Source organism: Macaca mulatta, chromosome 15 (assembly GCF_049350105.2).
Source record: "Macaca mulatta isolate MMU2019108-1 chromosome 15, T2T-MMU8v2.0, whole genome shotgun sequence".
NCBI lineage: Eukaryota > Metazoa > Chordata > Mammalia > Primates > Cercopithecidae > Macaca > Macaca mulatta.
This window is the reverse complement of record NC_133420.1, coordinates 18,182,832-18,208,374: the sequence shown is the minus strand read 5'-3', so window position 1 is coordinate 18,208,374 and position 25,543 is coordinate 18,182,832. Positions and strand designations below refer to the sequence as shown.

At 53.9% G+C, this 25,543-nt stretch overlaps 2 long non-coding RNA genes across 2 annotated transcripts; one reads left to right on the top strand and one right to left on the bottom strand.

The window, feature by feature from the left end:
- Positions 1-11,134: 11,134 nt before the first annotated feature.
- Positions 11,135-13,857, bottom strand: LOC114672718 (uncharacterized). Its single transcript, XR_003723123.2, has 2 exons — positions 12,575-13,857; positions 11,135-12,493 (listed from the first exon to the last, which is right to left on the bottom strand). It is a non-coding gene; the product is annotated as an uncharacterized LOC114672718 (long non-coding RNA).
- Positions 13,858-17,350: 3,493 nt separating this feature from the next.
- On the top strand, positions 17,351-25,105 carry LOC144335048 (uncharacterized). The gene is made up of 4 exons (XR_013405484.1): positions 17,351-18,725; positions 19,165-19,280; positions 23,972-24,177; positions 24,880-25,105. It is a non-coding gene; the product is annotated as an uncharacterized LOC144335048 (long non-coding RNA).
- Positions 25,106-25,543: the final 438 nt, after the last annotated feature.

Sequence of the window (25,543 nt, the reverse complement as noted above, 5' to 3'; positions counted from 1 at the left end):
ATTGCTTGAACCCCAGAGGCGGAGGTTGCAGTGAGCCGAGATTGTGCCACTGTACTCCAGCCTGGGCAACAAGAGCAAAACTCCATCTCAAAAAAAAAAAAAAAAAAAGTTTATTATTGTGATCTGTGCCATGTGTTGGGCCCTGAGCCAAGTGCTGGGAAGATACTAGATAAGACTGGATTCTACTGTCCAGGGAGGGCAGTGAGCAGGTGTCACCTTGATTGCCAGCTCCTCCGATAGAGGCTGTGTTGACGATTCTAAGTCTACATCAGGGCTTACAGGAAAAGAGTGCTGTGATCAGTTAGTAATGTCTGCCATGGGTACAGGGAGAGTAGTCTATACTAAGGCATTTCCTGACCCTAACACTAAAAATAGGCAGGATTTCTGGAGACCCTTGTGCCTGTGTGACTGTGGTTGCCTGACACATGACCAGGGACAGCAAGTCATTGAGCTACTGCTTGCCTCGTTTTACCTGTTTGCAAGACAGAGATGCCAAAATGCGACTCACTGCATTTTTAGGAGCTAGAACTGGACAGCCCAGCCTTCCTGTTTTAACCCAGCCTGCTCTGGGCTGGAGTGAGGACCAAGTGTGAGATGCCCCTATATGGAAACACATAGCACTCAGCAGATGCCTGGTGGGCGGCTGACCCAGGAGCTGGAGCTGCGGTGAGAGCACAGGAGAACTGGGCTTCCAGCTGCTCTGCCATTGGCCCTGCTTGGGCCTCAGCTTCTCCATATGCTCAGTGGGTGCTTGGAGGGTGGAAGTGTTTTGGAGCCTCTGGAATCCACCGTTTTGTGATGCCTGCAATGCTGAGACCTGGGGTCGGGGGAGCAGAATGAAAGCAGGGCCCTGGAGGGAAGTTGATGGGAAGGAACAATCCAGTGCCCAGTGTGAAAGCTAGGTGGGCAGAAGGAGTCGAGAGGAAGTGGGGAAGAGCAAAGAGAGGCCACCGCTGCTGGATCTTCCTGAGGGCTGTCCAGCTGCATCAGGGGGCACATCCCTGTGCACCCCACATCCTAGGTGCTATCCCCAAGCAAGGAAGGGAGGGAAGAGAGGGCGGGCAATGTGGGGGCCCCAGGTAGTGTTGGAGGGGCTGAGACCCTGACAGGTAGGCACCTGGGTTCTGAAGAGGCCCTGGTAGCAGTGACCCGGCCCTAAGGCTGGAACCCAGGAGCAGCACGGACTGAGGTAGAAGACGCAGGCCAAGCCCCAGTACTCAGGGAGGAGCAAGGAGAAGACCAGGGCAGCTCCCAGGGAGGCCAAGGTGAACCTGAGACCCTGCAAACAGACTGACCATGTCTCCCAGGTGGACGCAGCGGGTTCTCCACGAACGTGACTTGGGGATTCGGAGCCCTGAGGCTGTGCTACCCACCCCCCTTAAAAATCCCTCACGGCTCCCAGTTGCCCTGAAGGGGAAGCCCAAACTCCTCAGAGGCAGCACATGCTGGTGGGTGAGAGTTGGGAGCATGAGTCCAAGTTCCAGCCTGGCCATTATTCAGCTGTGTGACCACTGGCAACTCGCCTAACCTCTCTGGGCCTCATGGGCTCATTGGAGGATATGGTAAGAGAGTGACTGAGATGAGCTTAGCACAGTGCTGGCCATACTGTCACTGTTCAATGCCAGGTGGCTGTGCTTACCACCACTGCTGGCTGTAACTGGCACAGCATGGCACAGAAGGTCCTGGCCACCTGAACCCCAGTGAGCCTCTCCTTTCTCATCGGTTCCAGCTCCACCCGCCGATGCCGCCCCAACACCAAGCTGCTCTCTGTTCCCTCAACACTCCCTGGTCTTTTTCACTCCACTAGGCCTTTGCTCCTGCTGTGCCCCCACCAGGAATGCCCTTTCCCCTCCAGGCCACTTCCAGACTCAGTTGTCAAGTGCCCTGGGAACCCCCTCACCCCCAAGGAGTTACTCAGTGTCCTGTGTGCATTCAGAGCTTGGTGTGTGGCACCGGGTCTGTCTCCCGTCTGATTCTTCGACTTCTCAGGCGCGCCTGTCGTGGCCTATTCATTTTCTTGTCCTCGGTGCCCAGCGCCGCGCCTGTCACACGGTGGGTGCTCCATAGAGTGGGCTGAAGGATGGAAGCAATCAATCCCCAACACGGGGGGCGTGCTCGGCTCAGGGATGGCAGATCGCGCTCCGCTCCGGATCTGTGTTCTCCTTCCTTAGCCTCAAGGAGAAACGGGACGCCTCAGCACTTCTCCGACGATGCCGGCGAGAGACGCTTCGCTTGGATGAAATGCTCGGCCTCCAAGTTAGTGCTCTGCGTGAGGGATGGGGACATGGAGGCCCCACGAAGGATCAGCAAGGCCCCTAATGACCCCTTCCTCTCCTTGCCCCTCCCCTGCCTCTTATTCCTGCTCTGAGCAGGCATTGAGCTCCTGGGGTTGGGCGAGGAAGGGAGAGCAAGTGGCAGGGGGTGGGTGGACAGCAGGTGCTCCGTCCTACAGGCACTGCTGGGATCAGGATGCCACTCTTGCCACCCTGGGAGTTGTCTGCAGCACAGGGGCAGCTGGAGGTGGGGGTAGTGTCCTCCGTGGCCAGCCCTGGCCAGGCCCTTGTCCCCACTACCCTCCCTGGCTGCCAGACCTCTCACTGCGAGGCAGCCAGGTCTCCCTGTCCTGGCAGGGGGAAGGCTGTTGCTCCCATCTGGCTCTGCTCCTGGCCATCTGCCCTCTGACCCCACCTGCCCCAGGCTGAGGGCCCCTGCAGGATGCTCGAGTTAAACAGAGTCCGAGGGAGTAGTGAGTCCAGCCCTCCCTTTTGGCAGATGAGAAAACTGCGGCCCAGGGAGGCAAAGAGGCTTGTCAGAGGTCACACCAGGAATCCAGCATTCTGTCTATGGCTCGATGTCCTCTCAGGACAGGAGAAGACCTTGGCTTTGACCTTCAGGAAACAGCAAAACTTGGACCCTGAAGACAGGAGATTGCCATGACTAATTTGTGGGCAGGCAATGTGACCTTGGGTATGTTACCTAACCTCGCTGGGCTGCGTGATGCTGGTGAGGATTCGGTGAGATGACAACTGGTCAGTGCCTGGCAGGACTCCTGGCACGTCCCTGACACTCCCATCAATGGGAGCTTTTGATATGATTAGGAAGCAGGTAAGCCTCACCTTGAACAAATCCAACTGATGACATTTGCTTTTATGCAGACATAGCAGTTCCCCTGACCTTTGTGCTGGTGTGGGAGGACGGTGTGTGATGGGGAAGAGTCTGCCGCGAGTTTCTCTGGGTATAGTCAGGCAGGACCAGGCGTACATCCTGCTCTGCCCCCAGAAGCTGTGATACAAGAGAGGGGCTTGGTGTCTCTGGGCCTCATCTTGCCCATCTGCCAAATGGGAGCAATGGCGCATCTCTCTGCATTCTGCTGGGCCCCTCAGTGAGATAACTTCGGGATGCAGAGCCTGGTTAGCGCGGGCCTTACAGAAGTCCATCGTCCTCACCAACTAAAGATGCAGTTCTGGAGAAAGTGCTCGCCTGGTTGTGAGGTGAGCCAGGCAGACCTGGCCTCAGGGCCTGGGTTTCCTGGGGAGGGATGGGGTCTCAGAGCTCCTGGGCTGAGTGAGTGGAGTCCCCGAAGGAACAGGAAGCTCCACCCGCCTGCGGGTCCACAGCTGGTCATCCCTTCCTCCCCACCCTGCTGGAAGCTGGGGACCCACCAGGCCCTCCCCGCTGCTGCTGGGGGCCATGTGGCTGCCCTTTGCTGAGGAGGGGGTGGGGCGGCGGGTGGACATTTTCCAGACGATGTTTCCCTGGCAGCTCTGAAAATTAATTGGCCTTTAATGTGGCATAGTATTTATTTTAATTAGCAGGAAATTGACCAATTTCTTAATAAGGGGCTTTGTGGAAGCTCTGTATTTGGGATTGGCGGTGTGCGTGGTGGGGGAGGCAGTGATCAGACAAGAATGACACCCACAGCTCAAGAGGGGATTTTTAGGTACCACAGATGAGGTGGACAGAGTGATGAGACAGAGGGGAAGGGACTGGAGAAACATCAGGGGGCAGCGGGAGGAGAGGGCTCTGGGCCAGGGGACCTGCAGAGGGCCGGGGGACACGGCCACAGTCCTCTGTGGGATCTGACTTCCTGATCTCTGCCTTTGACCTTGGCCTGTCGGGGTCGAATCCCTGATCCCTGTGTCATGACTGTGCCTCCTGCCTCTAGCAACACCCCTTTCCCATTGGAGGAATTAACAGAGCAAATCAGTACCTATGCAGGATTTCCTAAAGGCCCCTCCCCTCCCCTCCCCTCCCCTCCCCTCCCCTCCCCTCCCCTCCCCTCCCCTTCCGTTCCCTTCCCGAGATGGAGTCTTGCTCTGTGGCCCAGGCCGGGGTGCAGTGGCGTGATCTCCACTCATTGCAACCTCTGCATCCCAGGTTCAAGTGATTCTCCTGCCTCAGCCTCCTGAGTATCTGGGACTACAGGTGTGAGCCACCATGCTCGGCTAATTTTTTAGTATTTTTTGTAGAGATGGGGTCTTATTATGGTACCCAGGCTGGTCTCAAACTCCTGGGCTCAAGCGATCTGCCCACCTCAGCCTCCCAAAGTGCTGGGATCACAGGAGTGAGCCGCTGTGCCCGGCAGACTGTATGTTTTCATTCTGACTCCATCATTCACTCACTCATTCATTCAACAAACAGTGGGCACCTACCCACCATGGGCCCGGCCTGCCTGGGCTCTGGGGTTCGATTTTGAGTGCACAGACACACTGCCAGCCCTTGGAGAACTCACTGTCCAGAGAGGGAGGCAGGCAGTGAAGACAGTGAAACATCGAGCTGGCTCATTGTCATTGTCCTCCGACCCTGAAGGAGAACTACAGGATGTGTGCGAGAGTGGAACAGGGCCCTGAGCTCCACCAGAGAGTCAGGGCAGCCTCCCCTGAGACCACTATGTTTAAGGCCGACCTGATGGATGAGTAGGGTTATCTGTGAGGCCCCAGCAAACAGCATCTCTCTGGGCCTCAGTTTCCTCATTGGTGAGATGGCATCACTCATCACAGCACACGTGCTTAGGGGACCTTGGTGATTCTGTCAGGTCTAAGAAAAGCAACAGGGGCTACTCGGGAGGCTGAGATGGGAGGATCGCTTGAGCCCGGGAGGCGGAGGTTGCAGTGAGCTGAGATTGCACCACTGCACTCCAGCCTGGGTGACAGAGTGAGACCCAGGCTCAAAACCAAACCAAACAAAAACACACAACCTTGTGACGCTAGTCAAGATCTCCCGCCACCCCTCCACCTTGGGGTGTCTTGATGATTTTACGGACCTTAATTGGGGTGGGTCCTGAAGGGGAAATTACCCCCCGACCCCAACCACCTGTACTCCTCAGGGGACCTTCCTCACCCCCACTCATTTCCTAGGAGTCTGACCCGGGAGCCTGGGTGCACATGTGGCTCATTCGAGTGAAGGGAAGAAGGATGCTTACTCCTCTCCCACCCTGGATCCAGAAGGGAGTGAGGCCCAGGGACCTCCTTGCAGCTCCAGCCTCCAATAACCAGGGGAGAGTGGGCTGACTGTGGTCCTCAGGCCTGGAGGCCTCATGGAGCCGCTCCAGAGTTCTCCAAAGACCTGCCTACGGGCAGGGGAAGAAAAGCATGGCTGTCCACCCCCAGCTGGCCAAGGGCCTGCCAAGCCTCCCGGTCCAGTGACAGTCGGAGAGCTCCTCGGCCCTCCGCCTGGACTCAGGCCCACCATGTTCCTACCACGTTTATTCCATTGAAACTCTTTCTACAATGCTTTATCTGTGCCAGGCACCATTCTGAGTGCTTTAAGATATTTATCCTCTTTATGAAGTAGGTACTATTGTGTCCCCATTTTACAGATGAGGAAACTGAGGCACAGAGAGGGCAAGGGACCAGCCCACTTTCCCCCAGGCTTTTGCTGCTGACTTTTGGAGATTTAATTCTCGACCTTCTTAGGTGTGTTCTGCCTTCCACTCAGCAGGCTCCATCCAGCCCCTGGGCCTTTGCCCACAGTGCTTCCCTCTGCCCAGACACCAGTGAGGTGGATGCTGCCTGGGTAGAAGCTGGCATGCAGATGGTGGCAAGGTAGATAGCGAAAGGACAAGGGCCCTGGGACCGGCCATGCCTGGGATCTGCTGCAGGCAGCTATGGGATCCGGGACAAGTGGCTTCATGCCTCTGCAGCCGCCCTTCTTCTGGGAAGTGGAGGTAAACCTTTATTCAAAAGACTGTCACAGGAATTGAACACGTGAACCTGTATAAAGTGCCAGACACAGTGTCCGGCATGCAACTGTTCATTAATTAATGTAAGAGTCTGCTCTTTAGAGCCAGATGTGGTGACCCACGCCGTAATCCAGGCTACTCAGAAGGCTGAGGCAGGAGGATCCATTGAGGCCTGGAGTTGGAGACCAGCTTGGGCAACATACACAGACCCTGTCTCTAAAAAAATAAAACTAAATTAAGATTCTCTTCTTTTTCTCCCCAGCCTGTCCTCTTGCCCGTCAAAGCCCAGCTCATTCCAGAAGCCTTTGCCCCCCTTTCCAGTGCAAAGTCCCCAGTTACAGGTGTCCCCAGAGCACCTTCTGTCTGTTTCACTCAGCTTGGTACCTGGTCATATCCACACTGGCCCCCGGCCCCTGGGAGCCCAGGCAGATGGGAGCCCAGGCCAGAGGAAGGTAGAAGCTGTGCTGGGGTTGGAGCCAGGGTTCTGGGCTCAGTAGCTTTGTTAGACAGATATTTATTGGGCACCTACTGTGTGCCTGGCAGTGTGAAGGAGGTGGCCCCAGGAAGCCTCTGTCGGGTAGGAGAGCCCAGTGAGTGAGCTGGCCACCCTGCCTCAGTGGCTGTGCAGGGTGGATGGGTCCAGCTGGTACGTGCGGGACGGAGTGGCCTCTCTGCTGAGGTTGGAGGTGGGAGCAGGAGCTGGCAGCTAAAGGGTGGCGTGATGAGCCTGGGTGCATCACAGACATTGGGACGGAGAGCGAGACAAGTGTGGTCTTCAGGAAAGAGCCGGCCGTGGGGTGTGGTCCTCATGGGGAGTCTGAGAGAACAGCATCGAGGGACAAGCCTGAAGGGTGGGACCCATGTCCTCGCTCACTCCACAGGTGCAGAGAGTTCCAACAAGGTGACAGATGCTGACAAGGGTGAGCAAAAGAGATCTGCCAGGGCCAGGCTCAGTGGTTCATGCCTATAATCCCAGCACTTTGGGAGGCCGAGGTGGGAGGATCGCTTGAGCCCAGGAGTTCAATACCAGCCTGGGTGACATGGTGAGAACTCATCTCAAAAAAAAAAGAAAAATTTTTTTGACATAGAGTCTCGCTCTGTCGCCGAGGCTGGAGTGCAGTGGCACGATCTTGGTTCACTGAAACCTCTGTCTCCTGGGTTCATGCAATTCTCCTGCCTTAGCCTTCCAAGTATATGGAATTATGAGTGTACACCACCACACCTGGCTAATTTTTTGTATTTTTAGTAGAGACAGAGTTTCACCATACTGGTCAGGCTGGTTTCGAACTCCTGACCTCAGGTGATTTGCCCACCTTGGCCTCCCTCCAAATTTTTTAAAAAATTAGCCAGGCATGATGTCACATAGCTGTAATCCCAGCTACTAAAGAGGCTGAGGTGGGAGGATCACTTGAGTCCAGGAGGTAGAGGCTGCAGTGAGCCATGATCACACCACTGCACTCCAGTCTGGGCAACAGAATGAGACCTTGTCTCAAAAAAACAAGAGATCTGTCCTTTCTTTTTTTTTTTTTGAGACGGAGTCTCGCTCTGTCACCCGGGCTGGAGTGCAGTGGCCGGATCTCAGCTCACTGCAAGCTCCGCCTCCCAGGTCCACGCCATTCTCCTGCCTCAGCCTCCCGAGTAGCTGAGACTACAGGCGCCCGCCACCTCACCTGGCTAGTTTTTTTTGTATTTTTTAGTAGAGACGGGGTTTCACCGTGTTAGCCAGGATGGTCTCGATCTCCTGACCTCATGATCCACCCGTCTTGGCCTCGCAAAGTGCTGGGATTACAGGCTTGAGCCACCGCGCCCGGCCCAAGATCTGTCCTTTCAAATGATGTTCTGGTGGAAGATGGAGGGGAGCTAACATCAACTAACTGACCAAATAAATAAACAAGATCATTGCTGAGTGTGAAGAATGAATGAAGCCAGTGACCCCAGCATAGGTGGGAAGACAAAGCTGGAAGCTGCAGTCAGGTGCTGGGACTTTCTCCTGAGGTGGGCGGGAGTGGGAACCAAGGAGGACTCTGAAGCAGGGGTGTGGCAAGACTGGGGGGGTTTTAGATGACACCTCTACTGCTGCGTGGGGAACTGGAGTAGGAGGAAAGGCTGGGAGCTGAGGAAGCATCTGGACAAGATGTGGTGGCTGGGGTCAGGCTGGGTGAGGGTGGTGGTCATGGGGACCCGGAGGAGAGTGGGTTTGAAAGCTGTCTTAGAGGTCAAGGGACAGGAGTTGATGACGGTGAAGGCTGTGAAAGGTGAGGAAGAGAAAGAGATGAAGCCAAAATCCAGCTTTCTGGACAGGGCTTTGGAGTGACAGTGGTGCCATTTGCCTGTGTGGGGAGGTTGATGAGCTCAGCTTTGAGCCTGCCCAGTGTCCGGCGCCTGGGATGGTCTTAGCGGGAAGGCCTTGCAGCCACCGGTGGCCACAGCATCTGCAGCCCCTCGGAGAGGTTGAGCCTGCCTTCGCAGCAGAACGGAGACACAACCTACAGCCATGGGTGCCAGCTGCCTGAGGGCCTCACCTGATTCTGCGTTTCCCAAAGCAGGGCTCGGGACATCCTCCCCTCTTAGCATTCTTGACTCATCCCAGAGCATCTGCAGTGCCGAACATTCTAGAATCTTGAGGACTTTTCCTGCAGCTTTGAGAAGCTCCTCAACGCCGCTGCCCTTGCCTCACACATTGCTCCTGTTGTGACCCGTAGATTAAAGGCTCTGATTGCGAAGGGGAGAGTCCATTCCTCAGGGGAGGAACAGACCCCCAGTTGGCCCAGGTCCGTGTCCTCAGCTTTGGAAATCACCATCTCCGTTGTCTCCTGCATGTTAACTTCTCATGAACGCCCCCACTCCTGGTCCTGTTGGAAGCGATGCTTGGGGTTGAGACTGTGGGGTCTTGAGCTGTGATCCCCACGGGCAGAGCTCTGGGTGGGGAAGTCCCTGGGGCTCCCTTCTTCTCTTTGAGGACCCTTCCCCTCAGGGAGGGGGCCCTATGTCTATTTTGTTCCTACCACTGGGGACTCAGCAGACCCAGCTGGGCTCTGTTGCTGGGCCTTGCAGACTGATGGAGAAAGGAGTGTGTGTGTGTGTGTGTGTGTGTGTGTGTGAGAGAGAGAGAGAGAGAGAGGGAGAGAGAGAGAAGAGGGAGAGGGAGAGCGCCTGCCTGAAACCTAATTGTCCGCTGTCTAATCCGTCAGCCGGAGGACAGCTTGCCGGCCCCTCCCCGGCGGGCTGATAAATGCCGTCCAAGGCCCCCTGCGCCAAAGCTGCGTTAATTGGTATCAGGACGTGCCTGGACTCCGTCCACCAGGCCCCTGCCTTCATCCCCTTCTGCCACCTCCTCCTCCACCCCATTGGCCTCTAGTCCCTGGCAGGGTTCACCTGCCGCCCACTGCTGGGCGGTGCTGGGGAAGGTGCTGCAGCTGAGGCCACAGCCCCAGGGGGATGGTGTGACACCAACAGCGACAGCTCTGTTTACGTGGGACCTACTGCGTGCCTAGCACGCAGAAGCCCTCTACCCACCCTGCCCCGTCCTCACGAAGCCCTTCGTCACCATCCACCCATGCAGGAGGCAGCACCTGAGCCCTCCACCCTCCTGGACCCAGGCTGGGTGCTGCGCACGCACAGGGACCAGGATAGACTCAGGGCCCAGCTTCCGCAGGGTGCTCCTTGATGACTGGCAGGAAGGGGCTCATTTCTAAATGGCCTGCTAGGGTTTAAGGGTGAGTGAGTGTTGACCCCTTGCCCATTTCAAGGGGAAGTTTGGCAACCTGCCTAAGGTCACACAGCTAGAAAAGAAGGAAGAGCAAGCTGGCCTCTGAAACAACCACAACTGCTTTTCAATGCCAGCTGTGTCCAAATCACTTGAGGTGTTAGTTAGAAACCCATAGGTCCTCACTGGAATCCTGCTTTTGGGTCTGAGTGCCCGAGGGACCTGTGCGGGAATCACGTTCTCTCCAGGTGAGCAGGCCACTCAGGAACCCTGTTGAGTCTCCACTGATGGATAGTGGAAAATCAGGAAGGGGCTGAGTGGAGAGGGAACGGGATGACCATTCATTCATTCATTCATTCATTCATTCATTCATCCATCCATCCAGCAACTGCCTTGTGCTGGGCTTTGCTCTGGATGCTGGCAGGACTGGCTATGTGATTTGCCAGGCCCCGTGTAAAAGGAAAATTCAGGGTGGTAAAATTACAAGTGTTGAGAATTTCAAGATGGTGACGACAGAACAGTCAGCCACGTATGGGGCCCTGGGTGACTGTGGAAGTGGCTCTCCCACAGAGCCACCCCACTGCTGGGGAGACCCTGCAGGGAGACAGCCAAACCAACATGCCCGAGAGCCCTGATCCTCATCTGGTCCCCATCCCCTAACTGGAATTCTGCAATTAACAAAAAGTCTGAAAAACCAAAGTCCTTTTGTTAAGATGGTGGTAAATTCATCTGGAGGTGAAACCTGACCTCAGTTGACAGGAAGTTATTTATAGTTTTATTTATTCCCCTTGATGTGAACATTTGTACATTTCACTGCAGAGCTATTAGCGTGTTTGATTATGGGGACTGCCCCAGCCCTGCTTAAGGTGTAACCTAATCTATACTATAGGCATCGTTTTACACTTCTACACGGAACAACCTGAGTCCCTAACGCCTCTGGCTTAGGGGCTTAGGAGAAGGAATTTGGACCCACATAGGACCTATACCAATACCTTATATGGAATCATCACTGTGTACCTTTTTTTTTTTTTTTCTGTATCATCCAAAAAATGCATGGGGCAGGGTGAGGGTCTGTCAGTGAGCCCCCCATACCTGGTCTGCCTGCCCCTTGGGTGGTGGAGACCTGCTCTGTGCTAGCAAGGAGACCTCTGAGAGGGCAGCGGGGCTGTCTCTCTCAGGGTCCACTGGGATCTTTTATTTTGTATTAAGGAGATTGGAGGAGGTATGAGGCCAAGCAAGAGAGCAGCTTTTTTACAAAGAGAAAAGAAGATGGCTTTATTGATTACAAATACACATATGTTCATTGCACAAAAATTAACAGGAAAGGGGACAGTAACAATAACCTGAAATCCACCCTCTCCAAAGTACCTACTGATGATGTTTTTGTGGCTACCCTTCCAGATTTTTCTAGATGTATGACTGGCTTTTCGAAGATGGACAGACAGTTCCCAGTGTTTTGCAACCTGCTTTGTTTCTCCTTTGAGGAACAATACATTGCAACCATCTTCCCACGTCTAGGTCGCCATTTCTCAGGAGGACCTGAAAGTCCATGGTAAACACATCCCATAACCAGCTCGAACGACCCGCCTTGCTGGACACTGATTCAGCTTTTTATTAATACGCAGTCCCTGAGATGGCATCCTTGTGCACACGCCCGCATATTTCCTTAGGTCAGGTCTATAGATGTGGAGCCCTGGGTCCTACGCAGGGGGTACGGCTGTCACCCCGAAGATCCCGCGGATCGCTGACATCACATTCCCCATCCCGCGCCCCAGCAGTGCCAGTGGGCCCCTTTCACCCAAACAGCCATTCCGTATCCTTAGGAAGAGGGGCCTATCCCAGCCTCTGCAGCTGTGGGGGAGGCGGGGACCCAGCCAGAGTACCACATGGACAGTGCAGTCATCAGGGACCCTTCCCTCCGCCTCCACTTGCTCCCAGCCCCATGACAGCCCCTTGGCTGCCGCCCCCAGCTGGGCCTGAGCCACCTTGCCTGGCTCTCTAGCTGTCTCTTCTCAGATGGGGATACAGGCTGGACTGCAGGCCCCATCACACCCTAATCACTTGAGCTTTCTCCTGATTTGCATGTCCTTAAAACGCCTTGATTAATACCCTTCCTCGGCTCTCCCTGCTCCAGCCATGAAGGCTCTGATTGCAAAGTGGCCTCAACTCCTTTAAAAATAAAATAAATCCTCCCTAATGCAACCAGAGCCCATGCTTCCCTGAACGTTACAAGATCTGGAGGCGTCTCCCAGGAGCCTCATCGGCTTGGAAACATTGGAAACTTCTGGAAGGAATCAGGTCATTTCTCTACCTGGCAGGCCAGAGACCTTTCTCGGCACTGTTTATTGGCTGCTCACCCTTCGGGCTGAATCTGAAACATCATGGCGGTTGTTGGAAGTAGACACCGTCTTCCCCCTTCCAGAAAATAAACTGAGCCTCGGAGAGGGCAGGCTGCTTGCTCAAGGTCACCCAGCCAGGCCGTTTTCAGCTCAGCTGGTGTCTGAATTCAGCACTGTCTGATGCCAGCCAGACCTTTAACTGCCACTCTTCACTGTCTTGTTAAAAGCAGCCTGGGCCTGGAGCTGGAGCTAGGGATGAGGATGAGGCTGGAAAAAGCAGACACATTTAATGAGGTGGTTATGACATCCAGCCCTAGACATCCCTGAAGTTGATGAAGCTGGCCTCACCGTGAAGAAGAGCATCCAGGAGACCCTCTGCTGTTCCTCGGCTGCATGATCTAGATATCCGGGCATGGGGTGAGGCAGGGGTCCTGCTATAACCACTACAGGACATTTTCGGCATGATGCGAGGTACGGTGGCCGCACCCCACAGTTGTACCCCGCATTTCCAGCTCATGGCTCTCACCCTTAGATGCATTCCAGTCTGTATCACCAGAGCCCAAAATGCAGGCTGTGAATTCTGGTTGCTCTCCCCTGCTTGGAAACCCTCTGTGGGAGTCTCCGTGGGGCAGGATGGCTCCCAGGGTGGCAGGGCACAAGACTTAGTTAAGCTCTGTGCCCTCCCATCCTCCTCGCCTCCAAGCAGCTCCCTTCCCTGCCTGTCGCGGCTCTTCCTGCTTCTCATTAGGGCAGAGTTGCTGGGAGCTGCAAGGTTTAAAATGCTGTGAGTGTAGCACAGTGTTCACCTTTTATCTCCCCGGTTGAGCGGTTTCCCAAGTGCTGCTTCTGCCATCCCTCTCTCCAGGTTCCTCCTCCCCATCCCTGGGTCTTCGGGGCCTGTTGCAAGGCCCCTGGAGTGGTCTGGGCTCTCCTGTGAGTTCCTGTTGTCCCTGGCCATCTCTGAGCCTGCTGGGCTGACTTTCCAGCTGAGCCGAGTGTGGCTGTTCCTGGCAGGGACCTGCCAAGCCACTGGGCCTTGGAGCAGGTGTGCACCCACGGTCCACTGGCCAGAGCCTGGCACACCTTCGTTGGCCTCCAGAACGCAGCGTGCTCAGGGACCTTACTTCCTGGGGAGCTGTAACACACTGTTCCAGCTCCTCTGGGGACACCTCAGCAGGTGGGGCAGGGACAGCAGGAGGCACAGACAGCCTGGGAACACTCTCCCAGTGCCAGGCCTTTGGGACCCAAAGTGCAGGCATCTGGAACCATGCTCACCTGCCCCTGGGCCATCCACCCCCACTGCTGTTGCTGCTGGCTGCTGGCTCCTGGCAGGGGCTGCCTCTCCTCCCTGTTTTCTGGGCTCCCAGCTGAGCCTGGGTGCATGGGATCTGAAGGATTCTTGAGCACACTCCCAGGGACCTTTGCAATTTCCAGAGAAAATTGGGGGACTGATAACCACCATGCCAAGTTTTTATGACAAAAACAAAACGAAAACCACACACATTAAAACTCTCACCATCCGGGTGGATCATTTGAGGTCAGGAGTTTGAGACCAACCTGACCAATGTGGTGAAACCCTGTCTCTACTAAAAATACAAAAATTAGCCAGGTATGGTAGCGGGCACCTGCAATCCCAGCTACTCAGGAGGCTGAGGCAGGAGAATCACCTGAATCCGAGAGGCAGAGGTTGCAGTGAGTCAAGACTGGGCCACTGCACTCCAGCCTGGGTGACAGAATGAGACCCTGTCTTGAAAAAAAAAAAAAATCCTCACCATCACCAGGTACAGTGGCTCATGCCTATAAACCCAACACTTTGAGAGGCTGAGGGCAGGGGACCACTTGAGCCCAGGAGTTTGAGAACCACCAGGGTAACATAGTGAGACTCATGTTTACAAAAAATAAGATTAGTTGGGCATGAGGCACACGTCTATAGTCCCAGCTACTCAGGAGGCTAAAGTGGGAGGATCGCTTGAGCCCAGGAAGTCGAGGCTGCAGTGAGCAGTGATCACACCACTGAAGTGTAGCCTGGTCAACAGAGCAAGACCCTGTCTCAAAAAAGGAAAGAAAAAAAAAATCTCACCATCAACTGTCACATCATTTCATGAAATAAATTTCATTTTAAAGCCCAAAAAGTATGGAGAACATAATCTTAGAATAAAGGAACATCCTCTCCCAAAAAGCACATCTGGTGACCACCACACACCGTGTCGCATGCTGGAGGCCTGAGAAAGGCTTGCCACAGCCAAGCACCAGGCACTAAAGTCCTAATGGAGCACTTGGGATCATCTGTCCCAGGGTCACTGTAGCCATCCGTGCCTGGCAAACACTTTATACAAAACAATGAATTTTCACCCATGTCCAAACTGTGGTCTGTAGGGTCTGGGATCCTCCCTTAGGCCCCAGTATTAATGAATCTCCCAGGATGTGCATTAGGCTACAGACAACAGAAAACTCCACCAAGCATGGTTTAAACAAATGAAGTTTCTTTCTGTGTGTGAAATGTGTCGAGGGAGATGGTCTGGGGCTGTAACAGCCTTGATACAAGAGTTTCCAAAGATCCAGGTATCCCTGGCTTCCTCCTGGCAGCCTTGGTGTCTGGCTATTGTCCTCACAGTCATAAGATGGCTGCTTCACCTCTAGCCATCACGTCCACATTCCAGGCAAGTATATTTTTCTTGGAATCTTTGCCTTTTTAATTCAGGAAGGGAAACTATCCTTGGGATCATCTGCCTTCACCTCATTGGCCAGAGCTGGGTCACATGCCCACCACCAACTGCAAAGGAAGCTGGGAAATTGAGTATTTTAATTTTCTGCATTCTATGATAGAGGAAGGCCAGAGGAAAGGGGGTTGGAATGCATGTTTGAGAGACTGTGCAGACAGTTTACTGGAAAGTCTCAGCTGTGTTCTAACGGTGGCAACCTTCAGAGTCAGTAGCATCTCTCACCCACCCCAGCATCTCCCAGCTGTCCATCATGGGCTGATTCATTTCATCCCATCCTCAAGTCTGTGTGTGGAATCATGGGCGCCCATGACTTACTGTGGTCCTCAGTGCTCAGTTCCTGACGCAGGAATAGGGGGAGGCCGGTTCAGCCTCCAAGCCTGGGCTCCATCTCTCTGGACTAGGCCTGATGTCAGCGATACCAATGTTGCTTCCCACCTATTGTTGGGTTTCTGGATCCAAAAGCACCCGGTTTCGAAGTCTGTCTTCAAAGGAAGACCCCCAGATAGAGTCACCGGATAAAATAGAGGACACCCAATTAAATGTGAGTTTCAGATACACCGTGAATAAGTTTGTACTGTAAATGTTTGCATGGGACATACCGTACTTCAACTAAAATGTCACTGGCTGTTTATTAGAAATGCACATTTAATTGAGTGTCCTGTTTTTTTGTCGTCGTTGTTTGGTTTTTGGGGGTTTCTTTTTTTGTGGGGGGACAGAGTCTTGCTCTGTCGCCCAGGCTGGAGTGCAGTGGTGTGATTTCAGCTCACTGCAACGTCCGCCTCCCAGGTTCAAGTGATTCTTCTGCCTCAGCCTCCTGAGTGGCTGGGATTACAGGCACACGCCACCACACCCAGATCATTTTTGTATTTTTTGTAGAGACGGGGTTTCACCATGTCGGCCAGGTTGGGTTCTATCTCTTGACTTCGTGATCCGCCCGCCTTGGCCTCCCAAAGTGCTGGGATTACAGGCATGGAGCCACCGCGCCCAGCCTCGGTGTCCTGTATTTTTATTTCTTCAATCTGGCAACGCGGCCGTCCGAGTCTCAGCGTCAGAATGGAAACTGCTGAACTGAACCACTGTGCAGAGAGTGCTGCTCTCAGGTTAGGCTGCACAACACTGGCGTTCTGACAGACCAAAGTGGTTACATATCAGCACTTACATACACTCCAGCCTCATCATTTTCACATAAAGAACAAATGAGGCTCCTGCCACAGCTCAGCCTTTTGGAGACAGAATGGGGTAAATGGCGGGAGGGTTGAATCCTCACTCCATCTCTTCCCAGCTAGGAGACCTTGGGCCAGTCACTTGCCCTCTCTGAGCCTCACTTTTTTCTCACCTGTAAAGTGGGTGTGGTCACAGTGAGGACTCCTCGAGGCCTGCATGTCCACAGCAGAACCGAGCCTGGCACACAACCAGCGTCATCATTGTCCCTGTGGCTTTCTGCAAACTCCAGCCTCCCCTGCCTGTCTCCTGCAGGTGGCTATCTCTGGGCAGGTGCAGGCTTCAGGGCACATGTGGAGGGGAAGTGATGGGGGGGGTACCCCGTGTTTGCAGAGCTGGCTGGAGACCACGGCATTCCTATGGCCTACATGCCCCCACCCCCACACCCCTGCCCCATCGCTGCCGAACCTCGACGTATGTGTCTGAAGGTCTCCATCCGTGCCTCTCCAGAGGTTGCCCAGGAAGGATGTGCCCACCTTCCCCTTTGCTGGGCAGTTTGTGTAACGTAGCCAGCAGGCACCTCTGCTGGTCTTGCATCCACACCTCTCACCCGCTGTCGGAGTTCCATGCGTTGAGTTTAAACGCGAGTGGAGCCATCTCTAGCAGGTACCTGGGCGTACCTGTTATCACCCATCTGTCAGCTGCCGCTAGACAGCAGAGGGAGCCCAGCAGAGGGGAGAGAGGGGGCACTCAGAAGATTGTCTGAGCAAAGGTGGTTCTTGCAGAATCAGAGGAAGGTTGTCAGGTCCTACTTCTTCCCCCCAGAGCCCCCAGAGCGAGGATCCTGACCGTCCCTCTTTCTAGCTGTGTGACCCTGGTTGAGTGGGCTCCTCACAGGTGAGGTTCAAGGAGGGGCGGGGCATCCTGCCTGGAGGTCTTCCAGATGGGGAATCCAAGCCCTAAAAAGGCATAACTCTGAACCGTGTGTTCCCCCAGCAGAGAGTACTGAGCCAGAAGGGAAGGAGGGAGACTGAGGCACCTCGGAATCACTATAGGGGGTGTGGGGACTGCACTGAGGCCTGTGGGGAGGAAGGAGGGAGGACACAGCTGCTGCTGCCTCAAAGACCCCCCCACACTAGGCTGCCTGAAAGCAGCCCATGTAGACTGTGAACTCAGAAGAGCCTCTCTTCCTGGCCCCCTCCTCTCCTTCCTCTTATCCCCCCAACTTTGCAGCCTTCCCTGACTTCCTCCTTCCATTGGAGAACAGACAGACACTCACCAGGACCGGGTGTTCACGTGTGTGCATATGTGTCAGTGTGCACACGTATGTGTGCGCCCATGCATGTTTTTGTGTGGGTGTGTGCACGCGTGCGTCTGTGCATTGTGCGGTGTGCGTTGGGTGCACACGTGCATGCGTGTGCCTTGTGTTGTGCGTGTGTGTGTGCGTGTGTGTGTGTGTGTGTGTGCGCGCGCGCGCGTGCCTGACCGCGGCGTGCGTGCCGGCGGGAGGAGGGGGCGCCGAGGCCGGGCAAGGGATTTAAAGCTGCTTTCGCGGCTGCCGGCGTGAGCGCTCCTGATAAACAGCCCGGAGCCGAGCCGCCGCGCAGCCGGGCGGGAGGCTGCGTATCAGAGCTCCTGGCAGGCTCGCAAAAAGCTGTCCCCGGCCCGCCGCCGCTCTATCAGCCCACGGAGGGAGGGCGGCGGGGGAGGGAGGGAGAAAGTATTTGCTTCAGCCCTTAATCACGGAATTTGAAATCCCAGCGAGTCGGTGCCATTTATTTTCAGAGGCTGTCAAGGCTGGCTTCAGCATTTAAAAGAAAGGAGGATAAAAAGCATTTGCATTTCTCCCCCACTCTCGCTGCGCGCTCGCCGGCGCTCCCCCTCGTTCTCTGCGCAGCTCGCCGGTCGGGCTTTGGCGGGGGAGGCCGGAGGCTTTTCAAGGTGCTGGGGGCTCCGGCCGGCCTGGTGGGGGCCTGCCCCCACCAGGGTCGGGGTGTCGGACGATTCCAGGGTGGGGGCCCGAGTCTGGTCCAGTGGTGCTCTGGGTGGCAGAGGGAGGAAGGTTAAGGGGGGCTGCTGGCTTGGGGAAGTTGGGGGCCGTCCGCGGGGGCTCTCCTCGAGCTCCAAGCTTTCACCCCAGAAAACAGCCCTGGACCCCAAATTTGCTCCAGCCCCAGGGGGCCCTACCTGCCCTTCCTGGCTTCCCCAGTGGAAATCTAAGATACTGGAGGCTTCCAGGGGAGCCAGGGCACCCCTAGGACAACCCCCTCCCCCAGCAGATGGGGAAACTGAGGCCTGGAAAGAGAGAACAGTGGGGCCAAGGTCACATGATGGCGGAAGGAGGACAAGAAGGGAGGCTGACTGCGTAGCCAGCACGTGTTCCATGCCAAGCCTGTGTGGGGAGCCAAGGACCGGGATCTCTGGACGGCGCTGCTTGCTCGGTCCCACGCTGGGCGACAGGGCCTTTGCAGTCAGGCCGACAGGGTTTGAACCCTTGCCACGGCACTTTCCAGATGGCCTTGGCCACTGTCCCCTCTCTGACCTTGAGATGGAGCCCACCGCACCTGCGGAGAGGGTGTGTGCTTCAAGGACCAAATCCACTTGTGTATGGTTTGGTAAGAGGTGGGGGGAGGCGGCTCAGCCACCGGGACCTTTCCTGCCTCCACCCTCTGTTTAACCCCTTTCCCTGCCTTTTGTCTCTGTTGCTTTTGGCGGGTGATTAGCCACTAGCTCAGTGGCTAGAGGATTCTCTCCCAGAAGAGGCTCTGGAGTTGAGGCCCAGACCCTCAGGGCAAGATGGAATCTACTCGCCAGGGCACTCTCTGAGACTGTTTCCCTACTGGGAAAATGAGAAAACTCACTTATGGTCAGAGGCCCCCGAGTTAATGCCAGTGAATTCCTTGGCAGAGCATCAAGCACTTGGAGAAGCCCCACCCCGGATCATTGTGATGATTTTTGTTATTTATGTCCCCACCTGCCGCTCTCCGTAGATTCCAGGCCCCTCGAGGCCAGGACTGCACCGTTCATCTCGAAATTCGCTTATTCCTGACTTAGGGGAGTCGCGCTGAGACACTGCTTAGCGCCCATGCCAGGGAGGAAGCAAGACAGCAGGAGTGAGGAAAGAACCCCAGGCTGTAATGAGGAAGCCTCCTACTTTTGCCTGAAGTGAGGTTGGTTTCGTTCATTTTTTTTTTTTCACATGCCTTATTCATCTGTGTAACCTCAGCCTCTAGTGCAGCATCCTATGTTTTGGCTTCTATGATTATTTTTAATTGACACATAATAATTGTACATATTTATGGGGTACAATATAATATTTCAGTACACGTATATAATATATAGTGATCGAATCAGCATATTCAGGGTTGGAGTTTTTCTGTCAATACAGATACTGATAGAAACCTTTTTGTGTGTGAGATAGGGTCTTGCTCTCTTGCCTATGCTGGAGTGCAGTGGTATGATCGGAGCTCAAGCCATCCTCCCACCTCAGCCTCCCGAGCAGCGGGACTACAGGCACAGGCCACCAAACCTGGCAAATTTTTAATTTCATCTAGATATGGAATCTCACTATGTTGCCCAGGCTGGTCTCAAACTCCTGGGTGGATGTGGTTCTTCCACCTTGGCCTCCCAAAGTGCTGGGATTACAGGTGGAAGCCACCACGCTTGCCTAAAAATGCCAGTCAATATTATATGTCCTGTTTGGCAATTTATTGCACCTCGTTATTTTTCCTGGCTGCATAGTATTCCATTGTACACATACCTGTATGTGGTTATCCAGTCCCCAGAGGATGGGCACATAGGTTTGTATCTAGTTTTGTCCTCTGACCTCAGGGCTGCAGAGAACAGGCTGGCCTCATACAGCAGGCATCATTATTGGTGTCAGAGGGCCCCCTGCTCTGATAGTCACAGAGAGGCACAGGTGGCTGTGGGAAGCTCTGTCCCCTTTCATAGGGAAAGGCAGTTTAGGGCTCTGAAAAGCCAGGTCTGGGAGGGAAATGGTGTCAGGGAAACCAGCATAGAAGTCCCTATCTGGCCATCTTGGGGGAACTCAAAGCCTCGAGTCCACAGTGGGCACCTGACTCAGCAGGGAGGAGGGGTGGGAGGCCTGGAGGTCTGTGGCAAAGCAGGCAGGGCTTTCCTTCTTGATTATTTCTTTTCTCTCTTCCTTCCTTCCTTCCTTCCTTCCTTCCTTCCTTCCTTCCTTCCTTCTTTTCTTTCTTTCTTTCTTTCTTTTTTCTTTTGAGACGGAGTCTCGCTCTGTCACCCAAGCTGGAGTGCAGTGGCCGGATCTCAGCTCACTGCAAGCTCCACCTCCTGGGTTTACGCCATTCTCCTGCCTCAGCCTCCCGAGTAGCTGGGACTACAGGCGCCCGCCACCAAGCCTGGCTAGTTTTTTGTATTTTTTTAGTAGAGACGGGGTTTCACCGTGTTAGCCAGGATGGTCTCGATCTCCTGACCTCGTGATCCGCCTGTCTTGGCCTCCCAAAGTGCTGGGATTACAGGCTTGAGCCACCGCACCTGGCCTTTCTCTCTTTCTTTCTTTCTTTCTTTTTCTTTCTTTCTCTCTCTCTTTCTTTTTCTTTCCTTCCTTCCTTCCTTCCTTCCTTCCTTCCTTCCTTCCTTCCTTCCTTCCTTCTTCCTCCTCCTCCTCCTCCTCCTCCTTCTTCTTCTTCTTCTTTTCTTTCTTTCTTTCTCTTTCTTTCTCTCTCTCTCTTCCTTTTTTTTTTTTTTTGAGACAGAGTCTTGCTTTGTCACCCAGGCTGATGTGTAGTGGTGTGATCTCGGCTCACTTCACCCTTTACCTGCCAGGTTCAAGCGATTCTCCTGCCTCAGCCTCCCAAATAGCTGAGACTACAGGTTTGCACCAACACAGCCAGATAATTTTTGTATTTTTAGTAGAGATGGGATTTCGCCATATTGGCCAGGCTGGTCTCAAACTTCTGGCCTCAAATGATCCACCCACCTCAGCTCCCAAAGTGCTGGGATGACAGGCGTGAACCTCCGCACCCGGCCACCTTCACGATTCTGTTGTTTGTGCCTCAGAGGGAACATTCATAGTGTGGCTCGTGAAGTCTAGCCAACCTCCATCGGTTCCAAGCTCCAGCATCTCAGAGCCTCCGTTTCCCAATCTGTAATAACAGGACAGTAATGGCACCCACCTCACAGGGTGGCTGTGAGGGCTCCGTGAGGGAGTCCAGGCTAAACTTTTCAGCAAGTTTCCTGAAATGCTGTGAGGTCTCGGGGAAGGCTTGCTATCACTGTTATTGTTTCTAATAATGGCATTGTCAGAAATCTGAATGTAAAAAGGCCTTCTCTGAATTGGGTGTCAAAACCAGAAAAAGTCTGTGGTGGGATGTGTGTGTGTGTGTGTATCCTTCTCACACCGTCCCCTGCACGTGGGCCCGGGTCCCTGCCTGGTACTCTTTCTCACTATCTGGGACCCCCTAGACTAAATCCGTCTCTCCAAGAATCACTGTCTTGCCCTCTCTGTCCTTCCGTGACCTGGGCGGCCTGGGAGGAGCAGAAGTGTCCCCCACCCCACCCTGTCCACACCACCACTTCCCCATCCGGCCCCACCCCCAGCCTCCTTAATACAGGCCCACCTGGGGCCTCAGTGCCCAGTCCTCCCAGCGCCCGCCCCAGCTGCGCTTGAGTCCTGGATCTATCGTCACCCCTTGCTGTGGGAAGTGGCTTGAACCTCCCTGGGCCTCAGTTTCTCTATCTGTAAAATGAGGAGCATAATAAAAAGAACATAAGATTTTTCTGCCCCCTGCCCAGCCCTGCTGAAACAAACAAGCAGACAAGAAATTCACAACCCCCCAGAGGCACTTAGAGCCTGGGAGATTCAGCAGCAAAGGAGCGATCAGAGAGGGTCACAAGGTCCTGGGATGCACAAGGCTCCTTCTCTCCCTTTCCTCCAGGAGAAGTTGCATTTACTTACGTAAACCCCCGCCCTCCCTTGGTCCTGTGCGCTCTGGGGAATGCCTAGATTCGCAGGCAGGGTGGAGGCAGAGCTGAGCTGAAAGGTGGGGTGTGGGCTCCCCCAGAGCAAGCTCTACCAGCACCCTGGTGGGGTGTGCAGCTGCATTGCTGGCTCAAGACGCCCCCACACCCAACTAAGATCTTTTTTTTTGAGACGGAGCTTCTCCCAGGCTGGAGTGCAATGGCGCGATCTCAACTCACTGCAACCTCCGCCTCCCAGGTTCAAGCGATTCTCCTGCCTCAGCTTCCCACGTCGCTGGGATTACAGACATGCACCACCATGCCTGGCTAATTTTTGTATTTTTAGTAAAGACAGGGTTTTGCCATGTTGGCCAGGCTGGTCTCGAACTCCTGACCTCAGGTGATCCACCCGCCTCGGCCTCCCAAAGTGTTGGGATTACAGGCGTGAGCCACCGCGCCTGGCCTCAACTCAGATCTTTAACTCCGCTACCATTTGTGAGTGTTCGGCGTGGGCTACATCCTAGGCCAAGCATTTTCTCACCCTGGCCTCAAGAAGAAGGTGGAACAGGGGTAAGACCCGAGAAGCGTGTAGACCTTCAGGGTTTTCTCAGTCTGTCAGTCAGTCTTGTTTATGATCGATGAACAAGTCTCTCCCTCTTTCCCCTCTCAAAGCCTCAGTTTTCTTACCTATAAAATGGGGCTACATGAGGAGCCAATGAGCTAAGGGTGTGAAGCTGCTGGCACAAAGCCCTACACATGGTAAGCCTTAACCAGTGCCAACCGGATGATAGATGGTGCCGTTGTGCCCAGCAATTCCTTTCCCTGAGCAGGTTATATCACCTTGTCCCCAGAACGTCCTTCCACGCCCTCTGAAGAGGTTTGGCCATGTGACTTACTCTGGCCAATGAAATGTGAGCAGAAGTGACCACACATCAGTGGCCAACAGAAGCTTTAAAAGCTATACTGTAGTCCTAGCTACTTGGGAAACTGAGGTGGGAGAATTGCCTGAGTTCAGGAGTTCGAGGCTGCAGTGAACTGATTGTGCCACTGCACTCCAGCCTAGGTGACAAGAGTAAGATCCTGTCTCAAAAAAAAAAAAAAAAAAAAAAAAAAAGGCTGGGCACGGTGGCTCACACCTGTAATCCCAGCACTTTGGGAAGCCGAGGTGGGTGGATCACCCGAGGTCAGGAGTTGGACACCAGCCTGGCCAACATGATGAAACTCCGTCTCTACTAAAAATAGAAAAAAGGCCAAGCACAGTAGCTCACGCCTATAATCCCAGCACTTTGGGAGGCTGAGACGGGTGGATCACGAGGTCAGGAGATGGAGACCATCCTGGCTAACATGGTGAAACCCTGTCTCTACTAAAAATACAAAAAATTAGCCGGGCGTGGTGGCGGGCACCTGTAGTCCCAGCTACTTGGGAGGCTAAGGCAGGAAAATGGCGTGAACCCAGGAGGCAGAGCTTGCGGTGAGCTGAGATCTGACCACTGCACTCCAGCCTGGGAGACAGAGCAAGACTCTGTCTCAAAAAAAAAAAAAAAAAAAAAATTAGCTGGGCGTGACAGCACGCACCTGTAATTCCAGCCACTCAGGAGGTTGAAGCAAGAGAATCACTTGAACCCAGGAGGTGGAGGTTGCAGTGAGCCGAGATCGTGCCATTGCACTCCAGCCTGGGCAACAAGAGTGAAACTCCGTCTCAAAAAAAAAAAAAAAAAAAAGTGGCGATTTGACCCAGACATGTTCAGAGGGAAGATGACATGGAGTCCCTGGGGAGAAATCAACCATCCATAAACCAATGTGGGAGACTTGGAACAGATCCTTCCCTATGGCCCTCATAAGGAACCAACCTGCTGACACCTTCATCTTGGATTTCCAGCCTCCCAAACTGTGAAACAATGTGTTTCTGGTGTTTCAGCCACCCAAGACTTTGTGACCACAGCCCTAGCAAGCGAATACATAACACCGCATTTCACAGGACCCTACGGACAGGAGATGCACTCTAACGGAATTAGCCTACTTGCAAGCAGAAATGAAAGGGAAAGAGAAAATCCAGAAATGTTGGATTTGCAGGATTGAAAAAAACAACTATTCCTCATCTCCATCCAATGAAAAAGCAACTAAGTGAGTGCTCCAAGCGTTCAGTGCCCAAAGGTCCGCGGCCCGTGGGAGGATCCAGACACTGTCACGTGCAGGAGGCCACCTGTGCTGCAGGAGGCTGAGCTTGGATGCTGTGCCCCCAGCTGGGAGAAGGTTGGGGTGGGCCAGGGAAGCTGTGCTTGGGCACAAACCACTTATCCCTGAGTTGGAAAAAGGTGCGATCCAGTTCTCCACTCCATCCTGCCGGTTCGTCACCCAGACAACCTAGAGTGAGCACCCAGGACCATTTTTGGAAAATCCTGCTCTTTTGCATAATAAGTGGGCAAAACAGACACAGTCCCTGCCCCTCTGGCAGTTCATCGCTTCTGCAAGACTCAAGTGCCAAATGACATTTTAGAAAAAATTTCTGACATATTTGCGCTTGGAACACACATATGATCTTGGAGCAGATAAGAGTTTTAAATTTAACTTTGTCTGTCCCCAGAAATGTATTGTTCGAGAAGTCTAATTGTGAATTTTAAACTTACTTTCTTCTTCTTCTTCTTCTTCTTCCTCTTCTTCTTCTTCTCCTCCTCCTCCTTCTTCTTCCTCTTCTTCTTCCTCTTCCTCCTCTTCTTCTTCCTCTTCCTTTTCCTCTTCCTCTTCTTCTTCTTTTCCTTCTTCTTCGTCCTCCTCTTCTTCTCCTCCTCTTCCTCCTCCTCCTCCTCCTCTTTTTTTTTTAAACAGGGTCTTACTCTGTCGCCCAGGCTGGAATGCAATGACGTGATCCCAGCTCACTGCAGCCTTGACCCCCTGGGCTCAAGCAATCCTCCTTCCTCAGCCTCCTGAGTAGCTAGAATCACAGGCACGTGCCACCATGCCGAGCTGATTATGAATATTAAACTTTCTGTAAAGACTCTTTAAAATGAGCACTCTACAAATAGTCAATAAAGAATATTCTAGGCTTAAGAAACACTCTGTGTGATAGAGCCCAGTTAAGACTCAGTCTCAGGGTAAAGATTACACCAAGGGTGTGGCTGTCACACCCTTTGTTGAAACCTCAGAAAAGCTTGCAGGCCCACAGTTCCGTCTAGAAAGCCATGGCTAGAAGAAAGTTAGGTGTGTCTTTTTTTTTTTGAGACGGAGTTTCACTCTGTCGCCCAGGCTGGAGTGCAATGGTACGATCTCGGCTCACGGCAACCTGTGCCTCCCGGGTTCAAGCGATTCTCCTTCCTCAGCCTCCCGAGTAGCTGGGATTACAGGCATGCGCCATCACGCCCAGCTAATTTTGGATTTTTAGTAGAGACGGGGTTTCTCAGTGTTGGTCAGGCTGGTCTTGAACTCCCGACCTCAGGTGATCCGTCTGCCTTGGCCTCCCAATGTGCTGGAATTACAGGTGTGAGCCACTGCG